The sequence below is a fragment of the Sceloporus occidentalis genome, unplaced genomic scaffold, assembly GCF_023333645.1.
Source record: "Sceloporus occidentalis isolate IW3139 unplaced genomic scaffold, rSceOcc1.0.p SCAF_118, whole genome shotgun sequence".
Classification (NCBI taxonomy): domain Eukaryota; kingdom Metazoa; phylum Chordata; class Lepidosauria; order Squamata; family Phrynosomatidae; genus Sceloporus; species Sceloporus occidentalis.
The window spans coordinates 1,294,170-1,315,773 of NW_028317098.1; the positions used below are offsets into that span (position 1 = coordinate 1,294,170).

General features: G+C 41.9%; 1 long non-coding RNA gene across 1 annotated transcript; it reads right to left on the bottom strand.

The window, feature by feature from the left end:
- Positions 1–17,202: 17,202 nt before the first annotated feature.
- On the bottom strand, positions 17,203–19,867 carry LOC149282338 (uncharacterized). Its single transcript, XR_016277967.1, has 3 exons — positions 19,755–19,867; positions 18,086–18,273; positions 17,203–17,286 (listed from the first exon to the last, which is right to left on the bottom strand). It is a non-coding gene; the product is annotated as an uncharacterized LOC149282338 (long non-coding RNA).
- Positions 19,868–21,604: the final 1,737 nt, after the last annotated feature.

Here is a 21,604-nt window from a genome sequence, read left to right on the forward strand (position 1 = left end):
AGTACATCTGACAAAACCAACATGTTCAACTGAATCTAATTCATTTTTAAAAAAAAAAAAAAGAGAGAGAGATAATACACATGGTGCTTTATTTCACATATTATGGAAAAGAACCTAACTTGCTTTCTTTGAAGTCCATAACAAAATGGCCATTGATTTTCAAGCTTCTCAAGATCAGGCTTTGATGTCCGAGAGCAGACAAGGCCCAAACAAGAGCTCGTGATTGCATATACTAAGCAAAGGCAACGTCTTAAGTGGGTTTTATAAAGAGAATCAAATGGACTCCTCATTCATTCGTCATGACGTAAATATGGAAAAGCCTAGCCTGTAAACCAAGCTTTCCCAGTATTGAAATCTCACATCACTGAAAGGGAAGAAACAAGACTGCAAAGAATGAGAATACGGAGAAGAAAAGGGGGAGAGGGGAACTCACAGTGTGGGTTTTCACCGTGCAAAACCTGACTGCAATAAGTGGGGTAGGTAAAGCATCTATGCAAATTCAGCAGAACTGCATTGTGATGCATGTCATCCCCTGTCAAAATGCTCAGCAGTGTTTATTGCACTTTGTGTGTGCAGGAGATTGCTGCTGAGATCTCTGTACCGCCAAGGGCCTCGCACCATTTAATGTGCTTTGCTGCTGAAGAAGCAGATTTCCTTGATTCGTGACAAAAGATTTCTCTTTTTTTCCCCTTTTTCTTAGGGATCAGAGCTCTTTCCCACCCTCTGTATGCAAACCCAACAACACAAACTGCATCCATTAGCATTTCAAGGAGCTTCCCATTTACAGCAGCCAGAAAAGATCCTCTTGGTGGGTAAAGTCTTCTCTTCTGTGACATCTGTTCTAACTTTCCAAGCCAGAAAGGAAACCAGATAATGCCAAAGAGCCTTTTGATTTACTGTATTGGCATTTGCAAGGATGTGTTGAACCTCTAAACCATGTAACCCTACCGGACGTACATGACTGTGTCAATGGGAACATCTGCATATTCCCACCACATAGGGTGAATGGAAGAAATTCCCCAGCTCCTCTTAGCTAGCCTTTTACTTATCACCCATCACAATTTCAAGCTTTCTCTGTTGGGTAACAATTACTGAGGTTGGTAAAAGAAGAAAGTGCAAAGGCAGGCTTAACGCTGAACATAAAGAAAACAAAAATAATGGCCACAGAGGAACTACACACATTCAACCTAGACAATGAGGAAATTGAAATAGTTAAAGTGTTCCCATACCTTGAGTCATACATTGATCAGAATGGAGACTGCAGTCAAGAAATCAGAAGAAGACTAGGAATGGGAAGGGCAGCTATGAAGCAACTAGACAAGATCATAAATAACAAAGATATACAACTGAGCACTAAGGTAAGAATGATCCAAGCCATTGTATTCTTCATCACCATGTATGGACGTAAGAGCTGGACAGCAAAGAAAGCAGAGAAGAGGAAAATCATCTCTTTTGAGATGTGGTGCTGGAGAAGAGTGCTGAGGATACCATGGACAGTCAAAAAGACAAACACGTGGGTTCTTAAAGAGATAAAGCCATAAATTTCCCTGGAAGATGACAAAACTGAGGCTGTTGTACTTTGGCCACCTCATGAGAAGGTATAATCACTGAAAAGACAATAATGCTAAGAAAGATGGAGGGCAGTAGAAAGAGAGGAAGACCACATGCAAGACTTGACAGCAGTCAATAATAACAACAACTAACAAAAACTGTTGGGTAAAAGCCCTGTTTTAACTGCTTGATGCTGGATTGTTGTTACTGTTTTAAAAATCAAGGGCTTGGGAAAGTTCCTTTTGTGAACTACAGCTCCCAGACCTTCAAGCCAACATGGCCAGTGGCTCATGAACTCTGGAAGTTGTAGTCCAAAAGCTAACCTCCCAAGGTCTGTGAAGAAAATAATGGTTGTTTCTTTTTCCATCAGCTAGCTTTCTTCATTAAGGGCATGGCAGGTAACTACAGTCATGTCAGCAGAGGTTCACTGGCCTAGTGGTAATTTATGGTGTGCAAAGGCTGAGTGAATTTTTACTCACATTCATTATGAAAAATGGCAAAATGATGGTTGATATCAACCCAGAAGTGAAGGAAAGAGGTTATAAGAATAATGGGATATGTGTTTCATTTTATATACATACACACATGTGTGTACACATGCACATGCATGCACATGCGTGCACGCACACACACACACTGCAAGGATAAAATACTAAATTTAAAGTCTGCAGATTACTTTCTCCTTTAAACCATCTGTGCTGTATAGCTCTTAGGTCTTTTACATTGGTCATCCTGGGAACAAAAAGCTGAAAGCAGATTCCAGCAGTTTCCCATTCACTATTCATTCAGAGGTTCATCAGCTCCATATGGATTCAGCCAACTGCTGTGCTAAATCAGAGGCCTTTCCCAGAATTGACATGGTAATGAAGTCATGCTATTGCTCACAGAAAAGGCCTCCATAGGTATTTCATTCTCTAACAAACCCAGCCTTTTCACCCTATTCAGTCCCCAAAATTGTCTCAAACCATTCTAACAGATTTTTTTTTTTTTTTTTGGCCTACTGGGTGAGCAATATGTTTTATTTTGCAATCATGTTTTAAGTACTGGTTAACAGTACTGCTATGTGACCCAGAAGGAGCCAATAAGTAAAAAGCACAGCCCCTTTGCTTGGTTTCTGTTCCAATTTTTTTACAATAACCATTTTAAATGTTCTCCTATCAGAGGGGGAGTTCTGAAATGAAAGTCTTATGTACGTCAGATGTAGTCTCTGCTGAGAAGCACTTTGAAAGCCAAAGCAAGAACAACAAAGCTACTGAACTATTTATCAACAAATTGCTTTGCATTATAATCGTGAATGAACAAATGCCTCTCCTTCTCCTCTGCATCACTAATATATAAGATTCAAAAGAGCAGGGAACTATTTAATTCACACTGATCAAGGTTAAATGAAAGACATGTTTTAATTATATGATGTCTACAAATCATATACACACTTCAACAAGTGTGAAAGCACATCTCTGTTTACATCACTTGCAGCATACGACAGCCAAACATTCAAAACTATGATTTATAGGGTCAGACCTCTTCAAGCAACACCCAAGGATGCAGACAATGTTCTCAAATGCACAGGAGTGTATATGGCCATTTTCTACTCCTTGTGTGCCCCTCTGGATGGGGATGCGAGAGAAGGTTTTTCAGTACAAGTGATGTCATACACAGAAACCTCAATTCAACAAGGAATCTTAATTCAGTGAAGAGCACACATTTTACTATATTTTTGAGCAGCTGGACAAGATGGTTGGACTGGAGGGTCTTTGTGGTCTCTTCCAACGCTATTATTCTACGATCCCATGAACATTAGCTGCAGGACTAATGGACTGAGGATAGCAGGCAATTGAGGAGACACTTCTTGTGTGCCAATATGATGGTCCCTGTCACAATTCCTGCTTGCACTGGAGATTGTTTGTGCAAGGGGGGGGGGGGCGCACATCAGTTAGCTGCTTCCTGATCAACAGGGGAACATATTCATCACTTGCAGTGACTGCTGAACAATAAGTGAGGATTATGGGGCGGGGGGCACACCTCTTAGCTACATAATGTATGTGGTTATGTAGCTGTAAGTAGGTGATACAGAACTCTGGCCAATGTTTTGTGCATTAAAAAAATGAAACGATTGATAAGAAAGGTGCAAAAGGCACAAATCATTTTGTTCTCACCCAGAGGTAAAAAAAAAATTACCCAGAGGTAAAATACAAAAGGTAAAAAAAAATTGTGAATACTCTTTATATCCATCCCATCATCCTTATTATAGTACCAGACTTTGACCCCGGTATAAATCCAGTGTGTTGCAAAACATCAAACTTACTCAGAACAATCTGCATACATAAAGCAAGAATATGCAAATGTCAATTTTAATTACCACAGAAAAGCTTCTTGAACATAATATCTGAAGTTTTCAGTACTGAGTTGCAATATCCCTACATGTATCAAGATATTTCAGTAGAGACAATGCAATTTAAATTACAGGCCTTAATTTAACCATAGGATAGCAATATTTTAAAAATATGAGGAAAGAGGGAAGTTTTTTGCTGGTTCAGAAACTGGAGGAGGCACCAAGCAAACCTTCACAGGCAAGGCACCATCATTAAAAAGTCTCTGGGCATTCACACTACACAATTATACCCTTATAATTCTACTTTAACTATTAAGGCAAGATGCTAGGGATTCCTGCAATTTGTAGTTTGGAGAGGGACATTTAAAATTCTCGGCCAGATAGCTCCTCTATTGTTTTTTCATCAAACTACAACCCCTCAGATTCCTAACAATGCAGCCATGGCAGTTAAAGTGGAATCATAGTGCTATAAAGCCATCTTCAGTCCCATCCTGGAAGAAAGGCAGGGTATAAATGCAAAAGAATTGTGTAGTGTGAACGAGCCCCTATTCTTTCTGGTAATGCCTCACCATACTCACAGTCACAGGGACACAGCAAAGGAAATCCCCATATATGACATCTGTTATGGAAAAAGACAGTTCATTAGTGATGTGTGTGTATGTGCCTTTATGTCATTTGCCAGTATATGGCAATTCCATAACATCAATAGAGTTTTCTAAGCCAAAGAATACTCAGAAGTGGTTTTACCAGTCTCTTCCTCCAAAATATAGCTTACAGCACCTAATATTTGTTGATGGTCTCTTACTCGGGTACTAACCAGGCTGACCCTGCTTAGCTTCCATGATAGCATTAGCAATAGCATTTATATTCCTATACCGCTTATCAGTGACCTCAGCACTCTCTAAGTGATTTACAATCTGTAAGTCAACTGCCCCCAACAAGCTGGATACTCATTTTACCAACCTACAAAAGGATGGAAGGCTGAGTGAATCTTGGAGCCCTGGGATTGAACTCAAAACACTGTGGCTGCAGTACCAGCATTTAACCACTGCATCACCAGGGCTCCTTAGATAAATCAGGATCTGGTGTCTTTAGGGTATTTAGCAAGGGATCATCAGCGATCTAATGTTGTTGTGTGCCTTCAAGTCATTTTTTACTATGGAAACTCAAAGGCAAACCTATCATGGGGGTTTCTTGGCAAAAATTAGTTCAGAGGAGGTTTATCACCGCCCTCCTCTGAGGCTGAGAGCATGTGACTTGCCCAAGATCACTCAGTCTGTTCCATAGCTGTGCTGGGAATCAAACCCTGGTCTCCAGAGTCACAGTCCAACACTCAAACCACTATGCCATGCTGGCTGGTTCCTAAGCCAGTCAAAATTCTAAAAATGAACACTGGCCCTTTGCTTTAAGCCCAAATACCACATAGCAGTCCATATACAAATAGCAATTAATTATGACAGTTGTCTCCTTACAGACAAGTAAGGGTTGAGAAGCACAGAGTGTCTTTTTTTAAACAAAAAAACCCAACCAAGTCAGTAAGAGGTTGGAAGGAAATGCTCTAGCAGTTATGAAAAGGCAGACATTTGCACACAGGTGTGGAGGACAGATGGATCTTGCATAGTAGATTACTCAGAAAAGTGTACTTCCCGTGATGTAATTGCACCCCCTGAACATTGAGATGACAACTGCTGAGTCACATAGAATTGTTTTGTCCCATGTGATCCTGTGCTTGCACATTCTTGAAAGTTTACAGTACAATTGGACAGAAGTCCAAGAACCTTTGCAGCCAGCTGTGCCATATAACCTGTCCCAAGCAGCAAGTATTAATACCAAACAGCAAGTATTAATACTACAGAGAGAGGAGGCATGGAAGAAGCACGGATCACAGCTCAGACACAGATTTATCCTGCCTAACTAAACTTTCAAACCATAAAGCAAAAACAAATTACAGTTTTGTGGTATATTGTGTATTGTTTTATTATCTGTTGTAAATCACAGTGTGCAATAAAAGTGTCAGCAAAAACACTGTCTCGGATGAAATAAAATCAAAACAACACACACCCCAATTAAGGAGAAGAATTTGGTAAGCTTGTCTCCGGTGTTCTCTACCTTTTCTCTAACTGAGATGTTCATACTGGTGGTTAGTGGTTTCCACGGCAGTGGGTTGGTCAGTCTGCTCTGGATTTTAGTCCAAACTTCCAAGGAGCTGTCCAAAGTGCTACACATATCTGGGAAGGAGGTAGAGTTCAACACCTTGGATGGCTCCTTCAAAATTCACACTTCAACTTGGAACAGATTCATCATGACATTAACATGGAAGCTGGCAGCTGCCACTGGATGCTCATGAAGGAAGATGAGTGAGTTCAGATAAGCATGAATGGGACACATTCCCAGCACAAGGCAGCTCAGCACCAATAAACTTCAGAATCCATACTCCATGCCCTCCTGCCAAGAAATGTCCAATGAATGATCTTGAGTCTACAGTAGGATATTTGTTTTGCACATTCTTGCAACAAAAGGCAAGGGCAAATATTCTTTAAGAGGATTTAAAGTGGGCAGGGTGCATGCATGAGTTGGTGTCACAATTCTGCTTGTACATGTGATTGGTATACAAGAAACAGATTAGATTGTTATATTGTTGTTGTTTGAGCATTTTATAATGAAATTTCAGCAATTTCTTTCAAAAGCTCCAAATTGAGAAGTGCGTTTTTGCCAATGCAGTAGAGTAGTAATACTCTCTTTTCCTCCCCCTCTTCCTCACAGCATTGCTAACACCCAAATGCTGCCAAATAGGAAAGGGAAACATCTGTCAGTTTCACTTTCTCCTGGATCCAAATGTATTCGGTTTTAAGTCCTTTCCATCCCAGATACAGAGAAATTTGCTGCTTTGCTAAATTCTTCAACAACAAAAACAACAACAAAACTGAAATGAAATTCTCTCCTAGCTGCACAGGCTAAACTCAAAAAGTACAATTATTCCAAACACAAAAAGGAATAGACCGTACCTGCCTGCCATATTGGTCTTCAAGATAAGGAGCTGCTGAGAAAATAGAGATTGCAACCCTACATCACCACCAACAGAATTTAATGCCCACGGATCCAAAGCCTGATTTTTAAGCACTCACCATTCCTGTTCTCACTGTCTGAATCTGACCATTTTGATTTCTCCTCCATTCCATTTTTTAAAAAATTCTTCCATCCCTAATATGAAGGAATCTGTAGATTTTAGTAAATTCTTATTGAAAACAGAGTTGGGGGCAGTTTTTAAAGAACTGGATGGGGTTTTTTTTCCTGTTTCAACTGTTTTTGTTTTTTTACATTAACGTGTAAGACTACACGAATATAGGACCAACTGCTTTCATTTCTGTGCAGCTCTCACATCTATACATAGTGATAGGGAATACAAGGGCTTGAACGATACTAACTTTTGTGCTCGGTTAAATATATACTTTAGGATCTTGTCTAGTCCTTCATAGCTGCCCTTCCCATTTCTAGTCTTCTCTTTAGTTCTTGACTGCAGTCTCCATTCTGATCGTAGGTACAGGAACTCTTGAACTATTTTGATTCCCTCATTGTCTAGGTTAAAATTATGTATCTCTTCTGTGGTCATTTTCTTACTACATCATTCCAGTGACTTGCACTAGGGAAGGAACCTAATGGAAGAAGTAGCTTCCATCCTCTGAGGTAGGCATTATGGGTAGAGGCAGCCCTAAAGAGTACCCATTACGATGGCTTTGTCACAGTAGTGAAAATAACATTGCTGTTGTGGCCAAGTGAGATATTTTGCCACATGATAGAATTGCCACACTCTTGACAGCGAATCCAATTATCACATGTGTACATTACGTGGTGTAACATAATGTAATTTTTAATCCGTTTCCTCTGTACATCCGTTTCTTGCTGATGCCTCACCTCTGCAATACCTCACATGCAGATCTTTTTTCTTAAAAAGCTGGACATTCCCATACAGGAAAAAATGTTTGAGAATTATCAAACAGAGCAGCTTCTAGGATCAGGAAAACAGTTGGATTTGACAGAGTTCCCAAGCTGCTTATAGACGTCCATGTGAATAACATTCTTATTGATCTGCTAATTCTAGACTCAAGATACATTAACAAGGAGACAAAGAAAAAGGTTAGCCCACTCTTTAGGCAGCCTGAGGCCCTATTAAAGTTCAATGCACAGTCTCTCTGGACACAGACCTGCCTGTATTCATTTACCAAGCACACATTTCTTTTTGTCCTTGTCAACACTATAGATTTCAAATCTTCTCACTTGCACAGACTCAGCTATGAGTATCTGTGAATCTTTTCAAGCACAGCTTCATGAAGGGGGACACAGCTCTATTTTAAGAAAAACAAATTAAAACCCCGCTACTGAAAACATGACTGGAAACAAATCCTAAGAAAAACTGTTCCCCATTTGGGTTTTTGATACCTCCCTTTGCCATGTAGTTTCTGTGTGCATGCCCATTCAATATTGCCTTCCCAATTCAAAAACTGGATGACACAGTGATATACATAAATTGGAGAATACAGTTGCTTTCTACAGCATGCGGAAGAGTTGTCTTCCCCATGAAATTCCCACCCTCTCCTCTACTTATGGTAATTCTATACACCACAGAAGAATGGAGATCTTCTGGTAATGCTACATATTGCTGAGCTCTACTCCACAACAGATTACATTAGATTAGAGCATTGAGCATAATGGTACCATGTAAAGTACCTTTCTCTCTGACGATAAACACTCAAGCAATTCTAATTTTAGGTGAAAACATTTTAATGTATTCAATTTGCTTGTTTTATTATATATTTTTATAGTTAAGGTAGATATTGCATACTGATTGTATATATTGTGCTATGATTGTCATGAAACATTTGCAAGGAAGCAGATTGCTCAGTCACTCAAATTAGTGATGACCAGTAGCCTCTAATTTGTTGCCTTACTTGCTCTCTTGCATTTAAAAATAAAAGTGTGAGCTACAAAAGGAGAAAAATTATTTAGAAGATTCTGAGATATTGCCGAATCTCCTGAGGAACAGAGACATCATGTCAAACATCAGGCATTAATAGTACTGTTAAGGTGCTAATGAAAACTGAACTATGAAGAAACAAAAGGTGTCAGGAAGTCTCCCAGTTGGATGGAATTGAAGATTTCCGTTTTCGTTTTGTAATTTTGAATCAAGTGTGGGCAGCTTGTGATCCTCCAGAGGCTGCTAGACTACACCTCCCATCAGACTAATTCAACACAACCAATGCTGAATGGTAATGGAAATCACAATCCAGTAACATATTCTGCTGCCCTATTCAGTAGTTGTTTCATTCTGATATATCATTTACTATTCTTAATAGTTTTTGTTTGTAAGCTCCTTTGAGCATATGTTTTGTCAAAAGACAGTATATAACACCTATATATAAGCAAACAATATCCAACATCCTGAGTTGTACATGGCTGGTTGCGCAGAACATTCTGGAAGGCTGATGTTTTGCAGTTCATCTGACCAAACCCTGTTCAGCAATAATGTGCTTCTCAACAAGCAAAGTCATCAACTTTAATGTCCTACTCTGCCTATGTTATGAACTCCTGGAGAATGGCCAAATTCAGTCAGCTGAAGAAATACAAAGGAGTAGCTCAGAGTCCAGCATATCAGCAGGGCTTAACTGAAACCAGATTTCATGCGATTTAGTCTTTTATTGCCTTTGGAGGTTTATTCACAGCAAGTCTAAACTGGGCACTATGAGAAGGCATCTGGACCAACTGATTTGTTCACTATTAACACATTAAAAATATACTCTCCTGTATTTCAGAAAAAGTTTGTGATAGCTTACAATGTTAAAACAACAGCAAAACACTAAGAGCGAACTATCATATGATGCTATGCAAGCACAGAAGTGGAACAGCATATGAACACAGAGCTGCAGGAGTTGGAAAGGTACATTTAAGGAGAATTAGCATAATGACAGGCTCGCCATTCGACCACGGCTCACTTAGGGATGGCTTCAGCATCTCATTATATGAATTCACCTTAGAACTAACTTCACAAGCTCTGAATAAGAATATAGATGCCAAAGCAATGTCTCTTCACACTGATAAGGTTCATTTTAATTCAGTCACATGAGTTTGTTTGGTTTTAACTCATCTTTTTTGCATTTCTTCATGGATTGTGTCCACAGTCCAAGCATTGTTTGTTTGGTCTGAAACAACTATGTAACAGAGGTACCCCTCCACTCTGCAACCACTGTGATCCATATGAACCAAGTAGAGATCAGACCCAAAGTCTGTCTAGACCAAGATTTTGTTCACACAGGGCCCTTTCGGAAGCCACAAGTAGAACATGAGTGCTAGTGCACCTTTCCAGTTCTGTTCTCCAGTAACAGATATACAGAGGCATACTACCTCCAGTATGTGAGATAATATAAAGCCATCATGACATGACTAGTAGCTAGCCATTGATAGCCTTATCCTCCCTACATTTGTCTAATCCTCCTTTAAAGGAAAGCCAACGTGCAGTGTTTTGAGCATTGGATTACTCTACTAGTAGAAGCAACATACTGTGTGAGGACATGCCACTGGGCCTTCTCTGCTGTGGTGCCCAGGCTGTTGAATAGCTTTCCCTTGGAGGCCCTGGATGCTGAAACCTGGCTTTTTATTAAAACTTTTGGGCCCTAATGATTTCATTCAAATCTGTCCCTGTGCATGGTAATAAACCGTTTTACCTTTTTTCATTGTTCAGTTGTTTAATACACTTTTAGAATGTTATTTTTGTTTTAAATGTTGAGTTGTTTAAATTGATTTTGCTGTAAGCTGCCCTGCTGCCCACTTTCTGATATAGGGAGGAATCTAAATATTTTAATAAGTGATAAAATAAATATAATTGATTAAACTGATTAAAGATAATTTGATTTATCAGCTGGCACTTCTCTAATTAGATGACAACCTTGGTTGGAAACATTTTGAGAAAGGTAATCTTTGCCGCAATGTAGCAACTGTACAATTCTTTGGTCCCACTGTTGCCTTTGGTGAAAGCGGCTTTGAAGGTTTTTACCAACCACCCCACAAAATTGTTTACCTGTGGTGAAAGCAAGATAAGACTTCAAGCTTTGATCACTCTCTCCAGCCCACTTCACCTCTCTGGGGAAAAAGGAAAAATAGCTATGATATGTCTCAAGCCTAAGATGGCGAATAGATGCTGACATCAGCAATATAATTGATATTTTGCAACTACTGAACACATTTAAAAACAAACAAACACCAGTACCAAAGTTTTCCAGTACCAAAGTGTTCCATACTGAATTGATTTCAGCTTCTATTGACTTAGTCTGGAGGGGCAACCTACAAAAAGTAAAACGCTTCATTGCTAGATTTATGCATACAGTCCACTTATTGGTATTCTTTATTTCTAAATCAGGAATTATTTCAGATTTGTAGCATGTGTTTTAAACAACCTAGGGAAAATGATTCCTTGAGCACATCTCTGAACCATGCAAGGATGCTGCAGTGAGCCAGAATTGTAGAAATCACATGAGATCGCTGCAGGCAACAGCTGGGTTCTGCTACACATCTGAAAATGACTGATAATAAGCACCATGGTTACTCCCCTAATACCAGTAATAGTAGTGTCAGTTAAGTCACTCTGCTGAAAGCATCTGTTTTACATTACTCTCCATTTCTGGTTTGGTGGGTCAAAATGGAGCACAAGGTAATACCAGCACAATGAGCTTCCAAATTCACAGAGAATTAGCTCATGTACGACCTGGAGATCTCAAATCTCCCCTAAAACTGTAAACTATTATTATTATTATTACTGCAGTAACATAAAAATGCATGGCACCTTGTACAAATCTATTTTAATCACTCCCCGCCCGGTCTATAACAAAGGTCAAACTACCACCTCCCTCAAAGAGTCACCTGGAACCCATTTACAAGATATCCTTGCTAATCCAATTTCCCATTCGCCACCCCAAGCCCCTCCAATGAAATTAAAATGGAATTCTATGGACCTTTTTCCTTGGGGTCTCACTCATCCCTTGAAATATACCACATGGCTGAAGTGAGTAAGACAGGAAGGTGCTTTTCTAAAGAAAAAGTAAAATTTTCTAAAGAGAAAGTCAAATCATCCCATTCTTACATTGCATCAGACAGAATCTGCAATCAGTTTTACACCAGACTCATCATTTTTGTAAGAACAAAATGCTGGGGACATGTTAAGGATCCAAACAAATAAAGAAGGACAAAGATCCAATACGTTCATTACACATGTGCCGAATTTTAACACAGAGTGCAACAGAAGATTAATCTCCATACCAAATGAAAACACTTCACACAGATTTTCATGGAACCAATTTGAGTAAATGAGGAGATATATAAATTAATCTGTGTGGCACAGTGGTTTAAATGTTGGCCTACCCACTGGCTCACCTTGAATAAGTCATATGCTCTCAGCCTCTGGGGAAGGCAATGGCAAACCTCCTCTGAATAAATCTTGCCAAGAAAACCCCATGATAGGATTGCCTTAAGGTCACTGTAAGTCACAAACGCCTTGAAGGCACACAACAACAACAACAATACAAACATCAAGTTACTTTAACACTTGGAAATTCCTACCTGACCAGAAAAACTCATGATGAAAAGCCACCTGACAATGAGCTATAGAAAGTCCATCTGTCCATCTGGTGCCATCCAGCCATGGAAGGAGAGATGCAGGCCCAGCTCCATCGGACCTGGCCTAGGAAGCAGAGCCCTGCCTCCAGTCCATCTGCCTTGGTCCAAGCCTCAGAGGGAGAGAAAAACTGCTGGACCTGATCCCTTTCCCCACCACCATTCCCTTCTCCTTGTCTTTTTAAATTGTAAGCCTGAGGACAGGTAACCATCTAATTAAAAATAATAATAATTGTAAGTTGCTCTGAGAGCCTTTAGGGCTGAAGAACAGGGTATAAATATCGTAAATAAATAAGTGATGGGTCTTGACCTGGGGCCCAGTCACACTACAGAATTATAGCACTACAATGCCACTTTAACTGCCACAGACCCATCCTATGGAATCCTGACATTTGCAGTTTAGAGAAGGGTACCTAATAATTCCGAGCCAGGGCGCTCCTCTGGTGCCTCTGACCTAGATGGAACCATGGCAGTTTAAAGTGGGGGAAATAGTGCTATATATCTGCAATGTGTGAATGATCCCCAGGTCTGGTCAACTATGGTATGCTAGGGGTTCTTCTCAACCCTGTTACCCAAGGAACAGGTTGCCGGCAAGGAGTGGAATGGCTCTTTGCCACTCCTTTTTTCAACCTTGCCTTGAACTCCCAGAACCCTGACCATTGGCCATGGTGTCTGAGGTTACTGGAGCCAATGTCCAACATTTCCATACCCTGAATGCCCCATCCAGATATAAGAAGCCCTGTAGAAGAGAATACCATTTCAAACTTCAGTAGGCTCAACACAAGAGCCAGTGTGGTGTAATAGTTTGTGCATTGAACTATAACTGCAGAGACCAGGTTTCGAATCCCTGCTGGGCCATGGAAACCCACTGGGTGACCAGTCCAGCATTCCTGAAGGGAAGCACAGTATTTACACACTGACTGCTATTCATCTCACCATGTCTGCAGTCTGAAAAATGGGTGGCTCTCTATGGACTTCCCATATATATGAGAGGACCACACCCTAAAAATGGCGCTGGCTCTGGTTTAGTTTGGGTGAATAGGGGCAGTCAAGATGCTAGCAGAATCAGATGAGTTGGTATTTAGAAAGATGTTACCATATAAGGTAATAAGGTTCTTTGGCTTCTGCGATTGGCTTGCATTACATGAGGTGATGTTACCATATAAGGTAACAAGGTTCTTTGGCTTCTGTGATTGGCTTGCATTACATGGGGTGATGTAGGGAGAAGGTATAAAAGATAGATAAGCCCGATAGGGGGCGCTGCAGTCTTGGTAACACTCTCTGAGTGTGCTGCAGCCCTGCAGTAATAAATGGTGTTTTGTTTCTCTTGATTTTCGGTTTCCTGACTCCTTCTTCCAGCGGCGGGCCACCAGCCTTAGGGCTTGTGGGTTTCGGCGACCCCTCAGTTTGCTACATATTTCTGGGGGCTCGTCCGGGATCGCCGCTGCCGTTTTGGAGGACGGATCGGGATAGGGCCATTGTCCCCACTTCGTTGACATTTCCTGGCCGGACGGCGCAACCGACGTGCGACGAGAGGGGCCCCTACTAAAGACCGTTGGCGTGGCTTCTGTCGTTCGGACAGGACATTGCGACGCAAGTGCCGAAACCCTACGGGGACGAGAGAAACAACCACCTCAGGGGGACCGGTGCACCGGAGGAGGAGGAGGCAAGTATTGATTGGGATTCTTGGGAGAAAACTGTGGGTGGCTTTTGTGTGTATTGTGTGAATCGGTTCCAGAGGTTTTGCCGCCTCAAAACCCAACAATCACTTCCCCCATCCTCTACAAGTGATTGTTTCCCTGTTATCCCTGAATGAATGTTGTGATGTTGTGTGGGTTGGAATACAGTCTAGACGAAGAATAAGAAACATAGAAGGTACCTAAAGGGAATATAAAAGAGGTAGACAATTGTCAGGAAGTCGGACTAGTGAGGGTGCCCCAAGACCTAGATCCGCAATGGGACAGGGCCAGTCAAGTCAGGCAACGCCCTTAGATTGCATGTTAGGAAACTGGAAGGAATTCAAAAAATACATAAAAGGAGGGACTAAGAAATCAAGTACCCTTAGGACCTTGTGTCAAACAGCTTGGCCTACATACCCAGTACCAAACCCATGGCCAGCAATAGGGTCTTTAGATCTACATGTGGTTGCCGGAATAGGAGAATTTGTGGCTAGACACAAACCGAATGAATGGTATTACATTTCGGCATGGTATGATATAGTTTTGGATCAACCAGAATGGCTCAAAAAATGTGAGTGTTCCAAATTATGCATGATGAAATCAAATACGTTAAAGGCAAAAGAGGAAAGGGAAAATGCAGGAAAGTTAGAGGCACCCAAAGAGGAAGGGAAGATACAGGAACTCAAAGTTCTACCTGACTCAGGGGAAGATGGCCTGGTGCAACCACCTCCATATGTGCCATTATATCCTGAAGTTCCAAAACCCCAATTGGTGCCTCAGCCATTAGAACAAAGGACCAATGAAACAACTGGAGTTATGAATCCAATAGGATTGCCAGTGACCAGTCCAGTAAAGACATTGCCTTTACGGCAAGTTCCCCAAATTGTGCCAACAGAAGACCCCGATACAGGACGACCCGCTTATGCAACAGTTACAGCATATCAACATGTTCCCTTCACCAGTAGCGATTTGCTGAATTGGAAGGCTAGCAAGTCCGCCTGGTCGGAGGACCCTAGGTCTATGACCTTATTGATAGAGGGAGTTTTCGGAACCCATCTGCCTACCTGGCAAGATGTACAACAACTCATGGACACACTCCTGTCTCCCGAAGAAAAAAACATGGTTCTCAATCAGGCACGAGAGGAGGCAGGGAGAGACTATATGGACACAGGAGGACAGGAGGCACAGAGATTGGCAGAAACAGAGTTAAAAGTGCCCACACAAACCCCTAACTGGGACTATACGACATCAGAAGGTAGAACTCAGTTACAACAGTATCATCAGTACATAATCAAGGGATTGAAGAAAGGGCCCCCTAAGGCAATAAACCTGAAGAAGATTGCAGATATTGTTCAAGAAAGAGATGAGCCACCAGCGAAGTTTCTGGAAAGACTGAGGGAAGGTTACAGGAAATATTCCCCTTATAACATGGACGATGAGGCAGAGGACGGACAGAGCCAAACACTTTTGAAAAATAACTTCATTGCCCAATGTGCTCCAGACATTAGGCGAAGGCTACAGAAGGATACAGGGTTACCTGGAATGACAATGGGAAGGGTTTTGGAGATAGCGACACGAGTATATGTGGGAAGAGAAAGTGAAGCGCAGAAGAAAGAGGAAGAAAAGTTTAATAAGAGGACCCATTTGGTGGCAGCTGTGTTCCAGGGAAACACAGCCAGACGAGGACGCGGAGCATCAAGGGGTCGAGGTAGAGGAGGTCCCTCCTTGGGACGTAACCAGTGCGCCATCTGTAGAGAAGAAGGTCATTGGAAGCGGGAGTGTCCTAAGAAAGGGACCAACCAGAAGGGTGAAGGAAGTAGAAGACAAGGACGTGGACAAGGAGGATTGAATCCGCGAGCAGAACCATGGATGGGAGCGGCGGTAGGACAGGCCTTGGGACAAGACCTATATGGGATGGCTGCCATGGATGGAAATGAAGACTGAGACAGACCGGCTCCACAAGGATGTAGGGTGATTGTAAATGGCCACCAGGAGCCATTGGTCAAGATGAAAATTGGTGGCCAGGAAGCAACATTTTTAATCGATTCGGGAGCAACTAAATCTGTAGTAAATAAACAATATGCCCCTCTTAGTAAGGAATCAACTGCCATAATAGGAGCCATGGGCAGAAGACAAATACGCCCTATTCTGACCGACAGAAGTTGTAATTTATCCACCTATGAGGTTAAACACAAATTCATTTATATCCCTGAATGTCCAGTTTCTTTGATGGGAAGAGACCTACTTTGCAAAATGAGAGCACAATTAATGTTTGAGGATGATGGAAAATTAGAAGTAACTTTTAGAGGCCCGAAGGAGAAATCTGAGAATAGATTGATGTTGATTCTACCCCAAGAAGAGGAGTGGAGGTTGTTTGCTGCCTTGACAGAGAGAGTAGATTGGATGTCCTTTAATATACCTGGTATTTGGGCAGAGGACAATCCTCCGGGGATGGCCAAAGATGTACCACCGGTAATCATTCAACTTCGGGCATCAACAACTCCTGTTATAGTACCACAGTACCCTTTGTCTAGACAGGCTGTAAACGGCATACACATTCACCTTAAGAGACTAGAAAATTATGGAATAATTAGGCCATGCCAGTCGGCCTGGAACACCCCCTTATTGCCAGTAGAAAAAGAGGATGGAAGTTACAGGCCTGTGCAAGACTTAAGAGCAGTTAATAAAAGAGTTGAACCCCTGCACCCTGTGGTACCTAACCCTTACACCCTACTTAGTTTGGTATCTCCGGAGGCAAAGTGGTTTTCAGTATTAGATTTAAAGGATGCCTTTTTCTGCATTCGATTACACCCCCAGAGTATTCCCATTTTTGCATTTCAATGGGAACAGCCGGATACAGGCCAGAAACTGCATGTCAGTTGGACTCGTTTGCCACAAGGGTTTTGCAATTCCCCGACTATTTTTGGACAGGCACTCGCCCAGGATTTAGTTCCACTCACCCAAGCAGGAAACCCATATGGCATCCTCCAATACGTAGATGACATCTTGATAGCAACGACAACCCGAGAGTCATGTATAGAGGCCACAGAAAAGGTTTTGTTACACCTAGAATACAAAGGATATAAGGTTTCTAAGAAGAAAGCACAATTGATACAACAAGACGTCAGATACTTGGGCTTCATTCTCAAGGATGGTATGAGAAGGCTGGGAGTCGAGCGGAAGGAGGCTGTGTGTTCTATTCCAAGTCCAAGGACGCGGAAACAGGTGCGAGAGTTTCTGAGAGCAGCTGGATTCTGCCGGCTCTGGATTCCTAATTTTGCCGTCATGTCAAGGCCATTACATGAAGCCACCAGAGGAGGTAAAGAAGACCCCTTCGAATGGACAGAAGAAAGAGAACAGGCCTTTGTGAAATTAAAAAGGGCCCTTATGGAAGCCCCTGCCTTGGGACTACCCGATCTGACTAAGCCCTTTACTCTATATGTAGGAGAAAGGGAAGGTATTGCAGTTGGAGTTCTTACACAAGTCATTGGCAATTGGCCTAGACCAGTGGCATACTTTTCAAAACAAATGGGACCAGTAGTAAAAGGATGGCCTCCGTGCCTGCGAGCAGTAGCGGCTGCAGCCACTATGGCCGAAGAGGCTAATAAATTGACATTGGGACAACCAACAACCTTGAAAACACCCCATGCTGTTGTGACTCTGATGGAACATAGAGGACACCATTGGATGACAAATGCAAAATTACTAAAGTACAAAAGCATTTTGGTAGACAACCCAAGTATCAGTTTGGCTACATGCAACACTTTAAATCCTGCTACCTTGCTACCTATAGAGACAAAGGAAGAACAGGAACACGATTGCTTACAGGTGATGGAAGAAGTTTACTCAAGTAGACCAGACTTACGTGATACACCGAGGTCCAAAGTAGACGCAACCCTCTTCACAGATGGAAGCAGCTTTGTAGAAAATGGGATCCGATATGCAGGCTACGCTGTGGTCACTGAAGAAGGAGAAGTTTGGGAAGCTGAACCTCTACCAGCAGGGACTTCAGCCCAGAAGGCAGAATTGATTGCGTTATATCGAGCCCTAGAACTGTCAAAGGGAAAGAAGGTGAACATTTACACAGATTCAAAATATGCCTTCCTCACTTTACAAGCCCATGGAGCATTGTACAAGGAAAGAGGACTTTTAAATTCCGCAGGACAAATGATTAGAAATCGGGAAGAAATTTTAAGGCTATTGGAAGCAGTGTGGAAGCCTAAGACGGTATCTGTGATGCATTGCAGAGGTCATCAAACAGGAGATGGACTAATTGAAAAAGGAAACCGCTTAGCTGATCAAACAGCAAAGGAGGCAGCCAGGAATGGAAATACACAGATTCTTACTTTGAATACAGTCACTGAATTACCGAAAGAAATTATTTACACCCCAGAAGAAAAACAATGGGCTAGAATAGAGGGAGCAAAAAGATTAAATGGGCTTTTCATATTTCCAGGAAATAGAGTCTTTATACCTAGTTTCCTAGCTGAGGCTTTCATACAGAGGGTACACGAACAGACACACAGTGGTGCCATAGCTATGTTAGAATTATTAAATAGACAGTTTTACATAAATGGGGTTACAGCTATAGTTAGGAGAGTAACTATGAAGTGTCAGGTATGTGCCATGAACAACCCCCGTACTGGACTCCTCTTACCCCCAGGAGTACAATATGTGGGAAGGAGCCCTTGGGAAAACATTGTGGTGGATTTCACTGAAATGCCAAGGGTGGGAAAGTTTAAATACATGCTGGTGTCTGTATGCACTTATTCTGGTTGGGTCGATGCATGGCCCACAGCAAATGAAAAAGCTGAACAAGTATCTAAAATTCTGATGAGGGATGTTATCCCTAGAGGAGGGATACCCTTTACAATTGGAAGTGATAATGGGCCGGCCTTTGTACACAAAGTGATTCAAACACTGGCTGACCTTTTGGGAATAAAATGGAAATTGCACTGTGCATACCGCCCCCAATCATCAGGAGTTACTGAAAGGATGAATAAAACTCTGAAAGACATTTTGGGAAAATTGCATCAAGAAACGGAAATGAATTGGGTCCAATTGTTACCTATGGCTTTGTTAAAGATAAGATGTACACCCATTAAACATTTAAAATTGTCTCCATACGAGTTGGTGTTTGGACGACCACCTATGGTCAGTCCAATCACTACCTACAATTCCCAAAATCCAGGAGCTTTGGGAACAAAAGGATTGGCCAAAGAAGTTATAGCTCTTGGCTCAGTATTGGACAAACTGCACAAATATGTGAGCATTGTGAGGTATCCGTTCCCCTTTACTGCTCTACATTCTTTCTCTCCAGGGGATTCGGTGTGGCTAAAAGATTGGAAAATAACACCATTGGGACCAAAGTGGAAAGGACCGTACATTGTATTGTTGACAACGCCAACTGCAGTGAAATTGGCAGGTGTGAAGTCCTGGATCCACTACACACGCATAAAGAAAGACCACACCAGCTCCCCTGACAAGTGGATAGCACAACCAAACAAGGATAATCCGCTTAAGGTAAAACTTACCAGGAAAAGGGTTCCAGATGGAGGAGAGGGCAGCGTCGCAACAGGAGCCCCCTCTCCAGGGTCAGGAGACCAAGCTCCACCCTGAAGAACAGGAGGGACTGCTACCCGAGAGCAGTTCTGAAAGAAAGAAGGGACATTTGGTTAATAAAAACACAGAGACATTTGAAAGGGATTGTTTGGAAATAGAGATCCCTGACAACCCCTTTTCCTTAGACCCTTCAATTTGCCCTCTTAGCTCGCATTTGCGAGGTGTTACATTGAACCTTATGGGATACATGTTATTGTTAGGATGTATAGTGATGATGTTTATATTTCCCATGGGGTGTGATGGAGAATGGGGACAAAATAGGTTTCACCAAATGGTAAATAATATTTCCAAGGAATTTAATCAAAGCAGTTGCTGGATATGCTCCCATGGCCCTTCACACCATGGCCAGGGTTGGCCAATTACAGTTTCCGCAACTTTGAGCTTGACAGGATGGAATATGACCAGGGTATATTTAGGGGTTAGAGACCCTACAAAGAGAGGTAAACTCTTTGGCAGAGGTTTTAGTACAACATAAAATCGCATTAGACTATCTGTTAAGCCGAGAGGGAGGATTGTGTATGTGGCTGAATACTACCTGCTGTCATTATATTAACGAAAGTGGAATAATTGAAACAAATGTGGAGAAATTGCATAAAATAGCTGAGAATGTAAGAAAAACATATCAACCAACTGGAGATTGGTGGTCGTGGCTGACATCTTGGCTACCAAATTTAGGATGGATGAGAGGCATAGTTTATACAATATTTTTAATTGTGATAATAGGATTGGTTCTATGTATGTGTTTACCTTGTATAATGCAATGCTTGCAGAGAATGATGCATAAAATGATAGATGGAATGTTGGGTGAAAAAGTTATGATGCTCCAAGCATATCAGAAAATTTCCTTAGAGGATTGTGAGAAGTATGATGATGTCACTGCAAAATAGATATTTGCAGTAACAAGAAAAAGGGGGGAAATGAGAGGACCACACCCTAAAAATGGCGCTGGCTCTGGTTTAGTTTGGGTGAATAGGGGCAGTCAAGATGCTAGCAGAATCAGATGAGTTGGTATTTAGAAAGATGTTACCATATAAGGTAATAAGGTTCTTTGGCTTCTGCGATTGGCTTGCATTACATGAGGTGATGTTACCATATAAGGTAACAAGGTTCTTTGGCTTCTGTGATTGGCTTGCATTACATGGGGTGATGTAGGGAGAAGGTATAAAAGATAGATAAGCCCGATAGGGGGCGCTGCAGTCTTGGTAACACTCTCTGAGTGTGCTGCAGCCCTGCAGTAATAAATGGTGTTTTGTTTCTCTTGATTTTCGGTTTCCTGACTCCTTCTTCCAGCGGCGGGCCACCAGCCTTAGGGCTTGTGGGTTTCGGCGACCCCTCAGTTTGCTACATATGGACTATCCAGACCCACTGTGTACTATCCAGTTCCAGCCCTGTGCTGCCAAATTACATGTGCTCCAGACCTTACCCACTTAGATAAAGCAGAAGAGGTAGAGATAAGGGAGGTGCATGCAGACCTCCCATTTGTTACAATGGCATTATAACTGTGCCAGAGTACACCATTTCCCCCTATACCAGCACTCTATATGAACAGGGGGAAACTGGTTTTCTTTATAAAATGAGTACGGCAGAAAGGAGCAAACTTTGGCCCACTGGTGCAGGAATAGGCACCCGCACTCCAGCAGTCCTTCACACACACACACACACACACACACACACACACACACACACACCAGTTATGCTTGATCCCCCTCCTTTTCTTCTGTCCACACATAGAGGGTTGAGTGACCTCTCCTGAAAGCTTTTG